Below are 7,814 nucleotides of genomic sequence, written 5' to 3' on the forward strand. Positions count from 1 at the left end.
TTGTGTGCAATACCACCACAAATGGAGGTGAGATCCAATTGACACCGGAGGTCTTGTGGAAATAATGAATTGATCGATAATTTGCTCAAATTGAGATAAGAAGGGGTGGCTAGGTCAACATTGACTAGCTGTAGATGAGAGAGGGAAGGGCATCGGCCATACTGGAATTGTACGGGAACACATTAAGATTATAATTATGTTACTTAATTTGTTCTTACACTTTAATAAAGTTGTGGCCAAGTTTTGCTCCAAGATGGTAAAATTATGTCTTACCTGATAATTTTCTTTCCTTTAGCTGCAGCAGATGAATCCATTCTTCAGCGCGGTGGTACGGAGACTGAGAACAGCCTTCGTCCTTCTTGATAGTTAGAAACCGCAATCCAGGTATAATGTCTAAGGGACCCGCAGTTGGCATAGACCTTAGCACCACCTACTCCTGTGTGGGTGTATTCCAACATGGCAAAGTTGAAATTATTGCTAACGACCAAGGAAACAGGACCACCCCAAGCTACGTTGCTTTTACAGACACGGAAAGATTGATTGGTGATGCTGCTAAAAACCAGGTTGCAATGAACCCCACAAACACAGTATTTGATGCAAAACGCTTGATTGGTCGTAGATTTGATGATAATGTTATGCAGTCTGATATGAAACATTGGCCTTTCACTGTTGTAAATGATGGTGGAAGACCAAAAGTCCAAGTAGACTACAAAGCAGAAAGCAAGTCTTTCTACCCAGAGGAGATATCATCGATGGTATTAACAAAGATGAAGGAAATTGCAGAAGCTTACCTTGGCAAGTCTGTTACAAATGCTGTTGTCACTGTCCCAGCATACTTCAATGATTCTCAGCGTCAGGCTACAAAGGATGCAGGCACCATAGCTGGTCTTAATGTGCTACGTATAATCAATGAGCCTACAGCTGCTGCTATTGCCTATGGCTTGGACAAAAAGGTTGGAGCTGAAAGGAATGTGCTGATTTTTGACCTTGGTGGTGGCACATTTGATGTCTCTAATTGTTATTTTTGTTCCCATGCAAGAGCAGAACCAACAGTAGTCCCCTTTCCTTTAGATCTCCACAATGACCCAGATGGTTTTTGGTGTATGCTAGAGTTACTTCAGGTAACAACTGAAGTGAATCAGTCTTGTCAACATCTTGACGAGCACCACCCCTACTTACCCCCTCGGCTGAGGGTTCCACCCGCATTCAGGATTCCAGATCCTGCTACCAGATATCATACATGTCTGGAACGATATGGGGTGAAAAATACACGGTTTCTAGGAAATTTGACCAATTGTAACACAACCCTAGAAAAAGGGACTCTGCAAAATCTGAACCTCACAGAGTTTTCACAGGCTAGAGCAGACATATGGTGGTATTGTGGAACCCATACTATCCACCATACACTTCACAGAAGTTGGACAGGCAGATGTGCCTTAGTCAAATTGGTAATTCCAATTGTAATAGCATCTTTGCTCCCTCCTCATAGCAGCTCTTCCTCACGAGTGAAGAGAAATGCAATGCCTGGATCTTTTGATGATCGGGTCTATATAGATGCAATTGGAGTTCCAAGAGGGGTTCCTGATGAGTTCAAAGCCAGAAACCAAATAGCTGCAGGATTCGAATCAGCTTTCTTTTGGTGGGCTACTATAAATAAGAATTTAGACTGGATCAATTATATATATTACAACCAGCAGAGATTTGTCAATTACACCAGAGACGCGGTTCAAGGAATTGCAACACAATTAGATGCCACCAGCAGAATGACGTTAGAAAATAGATTAGTTCTTGACCAGATTTTGGCATCGGATGGCGGAGTGTGCCGGAAAATAGGTACACAGTGTTGCACCTATATCCCTAACAATACTGCTCCAGATGGTTCAATCACCAGAGCTTTGGAAGGCTTAACCTCACTGTCACAAGAATTGGCAGAGAACTCTGGTGTTGACACATCCTGGACTGGTTGGATGGATAGAGCTTTTGGTAAATGGAAGACATTTATCATTTCAGCAGCCACTACTATAATTATAGTGGTAGCAATTTTTGTATTAGTAGGATGTTGCATAATCCCTTGTGCTAGAGGCTTAGTAGAACGCTTAATTGAAACTGCAATAATGAAAAAGACAACAGCAGGACAATATGTCCTGTACGAAAATCTCCTTCCCAACACCACAGGAGATAACACCTTGGACTATCTCCCTCTGAGAAGGACCAATCGCTATGCAAATGCTAGAGACACTAGAGAGATGTCTGCAACTGTATAATCAGGTAATAGCACACAGGGATACAATATAACCATATAAAGCTTTATAAGATGATGTGATACATGAGCAAAATGTCTACATAACCTATGCAAATCTATGCAAATGTATACTCAAGATATAATCAGTATATAACCAAAGAATTTATGATTGATAACAATATATACTCACATAGGTAAGAATAAGTTAGAACCTGCATATTAAAGGGTTGAATCAAAAATATTATTATAGTAATTATAAGTTTTTGTATAACCACAGATATAGATAAGAAGGATTGAAATAATTGAAGTGGTGCCAAGATGGTAATCTCAAACCAAAAACAAATCTGACTGTACCAGTTAACCGTAAGACTCAGAAAATTTGATGGCCTTATAGGATACCTTCTGGAATGGATGGTACCATGGTGTATTAACCCTAGTGTCACCCTATGGGATAGGGTGAAGAGGGGAATGTTAATATGTGGCCTGGCTTCAGACCTACCACTGGAATAGTGGTGGGCTAAGCTACACAGCCTAAAGCAACTGAAAAAGTACTGACTAGGCCAAATAACAAGCTAATGATGTCATATTTGAGAATCTGCAAAAAGCAGGTCTGAACAATGAGTCTTAACACAACCAGGTACAACTTTCTAATTGAATATAGCACCTATAATGAAAAATAATGGGTAAAAGGAATAAAATGAGGTTCTTAAAATGGGACTTATTTTCCATAAGATGGCACACAGATCATAAGATGTTATGAAAGGTATTACAAAAGGAAGATGTGAAACGGATATCTTAATATAAAGATATTTTAGTAAACGAGAAAAACAACTTGTTCCAAAAACATGTTGACATTGACGGAAGTGTGGCAATCTCTAGAAATAGATAGAACGGAAAAGAAATGGGTACAGATGAACATCTGGCCGGATACGAAAGTATGATCTCAGAAATTGAGAAATATTAGGAAAAAAAAAGGTACCTCACAATTGACTTGTATTGGGACCTGGGGCTATAAAAGAGATAAGATTTTGACAGAGAGTTGGAGTCTTCCCCAACACTTCTCAGACGGCAGAGCTCTATGCAATTGAACCCAGAATCTGTTTGATGTCTGTACTTAATTGAAAACTTGGTAAGAATAAAGCCTTCTTTCTGACATCTATCTCTGTCTTTATTTCTAATAATTCTTTACCTGTCATTGATACTACAAACTAAGCCACACACACAACTGACACTCAGTGTGTATATAGATTACTGTTGCATTTTAATAGAATACATGTGGGTACATAGATGACCAAGGATTCACTTAGATTCTGATAGACAGAAGGCCATGGTCATGGGCATTATCCTAGAGTTACGCCTTCTGGTGCTTCCACAACAGAAATATCACTGGGATGGAATATCAAAAGAATTTAGGCAGTCGGCCCAACTGATAGTGGAAGCGCAGACCCTTTGTCCCCGGAGAAGGGTATTCCTGGGGCGCAAAGAGAGCCTTTAAAATTTACACCATCTACCAGCAGGTGGAGATAGAGATCACTGACTTAAGTGAGTGGTATTGGACGATCAGCCCCTCTGTAAGCTAGTACTTGTCTCATCACAAAGCAAAGGTAGGTCCAGACAAATAGGAAACCTTCCTCATCAGAAGGAGAGAAACCACAACAGAACAAGAGTATAACAAACTGTAGATGAAACTCTTTGCAAATTTTGAACTTTGTGTTTTAAACTGTAAGAAACAAAACAACTGGAACAGAGAGGAACAACAAACACACAGAGTGAATAGAGAAAAAAAGCAACGGTAAACCAGGGAGGGATGCTGGATTCATCTGCTGCAGCTAAAGAAAAGAAAATGATCAGGTAAGACATAATTTTACCTTCCTTAGCGCAGGCAGCAAATGAATCCATCAACGGGTGGGATGTACCAAAGCAGTCTCTAGATAGGGAGGGACATCGTCGCCCCTCTAGCCAAGACCGCCGTACCAAAAGAAGCATTGGATCTGGCTGCCACGTCCACTCTATAATGCTTAGAAAAAGAGTATACGGGGGGGAGTAACTAAGATGGCTGCTGCACCGGGTGGATATGAAAACGCTCTATGAGAGTTGAGCTGAGTAATTTCTTTTTTCCTGTTCTACAATGCCCCATAAACGTAAAGGAGTGTTGGGGGTAGTGCCTCCACCTACCTCAACTCCCTTAACGGGTCAAACTTCGCTGGAACGTTTTTTCCCCGGTACCTCCAGGACTCGGAGAGAGGATCCCGTTGTGGGGATAGCCGGAGAAGCGGAAACCTCACCGGGAGAGGAAATCTCCCTATCACCACCATCGCTTTCACTCGTCCCTCCTAGCCCGATGTCGAAAGTGGCCCTGGTGGGAAACCCCGACGACCCGGAAGGCGGGCCGAAAGGAGTTTCCAGTGAGGACCCAGGAGCACAAACAGCGACTCGTGGACCCATGGGGAATTCATTCCATATGGCACAAACTTCGGAGGTGACTCTGCAAACGTTGAAGCTGATGTTGGACCAAATCACCACAACGATTCAGAAGACTTCAGGTGATGTACTAACTTTAAATACTAAGTTTATGGAACTAAAAGAGACTGTAGACTCCGTTAAAGAGGATATAACTACTCAAGTAAAATCGATACAGAAAGAGGTTGAAGTATTGAATGCCTTTAAAAATACAATGGTGAAAGATTCAACAAATATGAGGCAGAAAATTGAACAAATTGAAAATTTTAATCGGCGCCTTAATCTCCGACTCTTAAATTTTCCATTGGTAGCGGGGCTAACCCTACTTGACACTTTCAAGAAATACCTGACAGAAATTCTTCATTTTTCCCCAGAGGGTATACCCCCGCTAAATAAAATATATTATATTCCTATGAGTAGAGAAAGAGAAGGAGTGCAAGGCTCTGAAGAAGCCAATCCAAATTTACAAAATATTTCTGACATATTGGAACAATCTTCAGACATTATAGTTAACAGAGTCACAATGATCATATCCCTGGTATTTGAACAAGACTACAATGCTATTTTAAAGCTTTATTTCAGAAATACGAATGCTCATTTCTATGGTTCCAAAATATGGATTTACCCTGATATCACCAAAGCTACACAACAAAAAAGGAAATTATTTCTGACATTAAAACAAAAGACTATAGATATAGGGGCTTCTTTTTTTCTTGCTTACCCATGCAAGTGTGTGGTGAAATTGGGACAAACTAAGTACATCTTTTTCACACCGGAACAACTAAAATCGTTTGTAGAAATGAAACAAGTGAAATGAAAATGAAACTACTGGAGAAAAGTAGCCTGAATTATCATTTTGTTATTTGCCTCTATATAATCTTCTCTAACTCCTTTACTCCCCCTTTGCCTTTAATTGGGGTCTAAGAAAGGTTGTAATCATTATAATTCTATATTTTATTGTTTTCTTTTATTATTCCATTCTGTTAAATATTTTCATTGATAATTAGATTATGTGAATTCCTTGGAATAATATGATATTGATTTCTACCTGAATTGCTGCACAAGGTTTATCCTTGAAAGTGTAATAATTTAAAATTATAAATAAAGAAATAAAAAAAAAAAAAAGAAAAAGAGTATACGGAGGCCCAAGTAGCCGCCCGACAAATTTCTTCTAAGGACAAGACTGAAGACTCCACCCACAAAGTCGACTGCGCTCTAGTAGAATGTGCACATAAAGGTTCTGGCACGATCCGACCAGCCAACAAGTACGCCGAGGAAATAGCTTCTTTTAGCCATCTCGCAATAGTCGGTTTTGAAGCCGCTTGACTACGACGAGAACCTGTAAGAAGCACAAACAAATGGTCTGTTGAAAGTCATTAGACATCGCCAAGTAGCGGAGGAGGACGTGGTGCACATCCAAAAGATGAAGTCTCCGAAAAGTCACGGGAAAATCCTCTTCCCGAAAGGAAGAAAAAGAGGCTGATTGAGATGAAAAGCTGAGATGACCTTTGGCAAAAAAGAAGAGACAGTTCGCAACATGACCCCCGCTTCTGTGAACTGCAAAAAAGGATCCCAATATGAAAGGGCTTGAATCTCGGAGATTCTCCGCTCTGAAGCTATAGCCACCAAAAACATAGTCTTCAAGTTGAGATCTTTATCAGAAGCCCTATGTAAGGGTTCAAAAGGAAAACCCTGCAACACCCTAAAAACTAAATTAAGATTCCAAGACAGGGTTGACGTAAAGGGGAGCGGAGATGAAGCGCCCCATGCAAAAGAAGTTCTCGCAGTCAACCGAGCCCTGTCCTCTGGCAGGTGTTGACCCTTAGAGTCACCTAAATCCTTGACAATCTTCTCTAAATCTTCTCCAAAGAGAAGCTTGCCTCGGAAAGGAAGCCAAGAGAGTCTCTGCTTCGAGGTCAAATCCACTGCCCAATGGCGTAACCACAACAAGCGGCGAGAAGAAACCACTAGGGCCATAAGCTTAGCTGAAGAGTGAACCGAGTCATAAAAGGAGTCAGCTAAATAAGCTAAGCCTGATTCCAAAAAAGCTGAGGCAGACTCCAAATGCAGACCCTCCTCTGGGTCATGCTCTTGCACCTGATGAAGCCAACTAAGACATGCCCTGGCTGAATACGAGCTACAAATTGACGCCTGAAGAGCCAAAGCAGAAACTTCAAAGGAACATTTCAGAGAGGCCTCAAGGCGACGGTCCTGCATGTCCTTTAGCGCAACCCCACCTTCTATGGGAAGAGTCGTCTTTTTGGTGACTGCAGTTACCAAAGCATCCACAATAGGGAGAATATACTTGTCCGCCTGATCCGCTACCACTGGATAATGGCGAGACATTGCCTTGGCCACTTTAAAAGTCCCCTCAGGAGTGGACCACTGAGCTGAGATCAGCTCTTGAATAGCCTCATGAACTGGGAATGCCTTAGAAGGCTTCCGCGTACTGGTCATTTTAAGATTGATCGCAGAAGAAGACTGAGGCTCCGGATCTGCAATATCCAAAGCTGTCAACGCATTAGAAATAACAGAAGTAAGCTCATCCTTATGGAAAACATGAACTGCAGTAGGGTCTGTTGGATTATTTGTAGTAAATAATTAGCAGATTTTAGTACACACAGCTTCAGCTTTAGAAATGTTAATTTCTTTCTTCATCTCTCTCTCATTCACTCCAGAATAATTCACTGCTGAGTCACTTTAAAGTTGAAGTAACAAAACATCTGTTTACTCACAGTTTGTAGTTAGATTATAATCAGACAGGCTTATATATACATATTTTATCAGCTCCTTCCATGTGCTTAGATGGTAATGGATGCTCACACCACCATAGATCCTCTCAGGTTAGGAGAGAACATGAGCTCCATGTGCTCCATGTGCTGCATCTGCTGCATCTGCCCCCACAGGAAGTTGCATAGCAGTGTGACCTCTCTAAGTAATTCACATCAGAGGTCACAGAGTAATCACAGAGAAATAATAGGTGACAGGCAATGCATGTAAAATACAATTACATTCCAACAAACCCCTTCTCATGCATAACTGTCATGCAATTATTCATTCATACAAAGTCCAAGCTTTATACGCAGATTCACAAAATGTTCTCTGGGTAACG

The 7,814-nt window shown here is 41.0% G+C and overlaps 1 pseudogene; it reads left to right on the top strand.

Moving 5' to 3' along the window:
- Positions 1-324: 324 nt before the first annotated feature.
- LOC115464811 lies at positions 325-5,732 on the top strand (annotated as a pseudogene).
- Positions 5,733-7,814: the final 2,082 nt, after the last annotated feature.

Source organism: Microcaecilia unicolor, chromosome 3, assembly GCF_901765095.1.
Source record: "Microcaecilia unicolor chromosome 3, aMicUni1.1, whole genome shotgun sequence".
Taxonomy (NCBI): domain Eukaryota; kingdom Metazoa; phylum Chordata; class Amphibia; order Gymnophiona; family Siphonopidae; genus Microcaecilia; species Microcaecilia unicolor.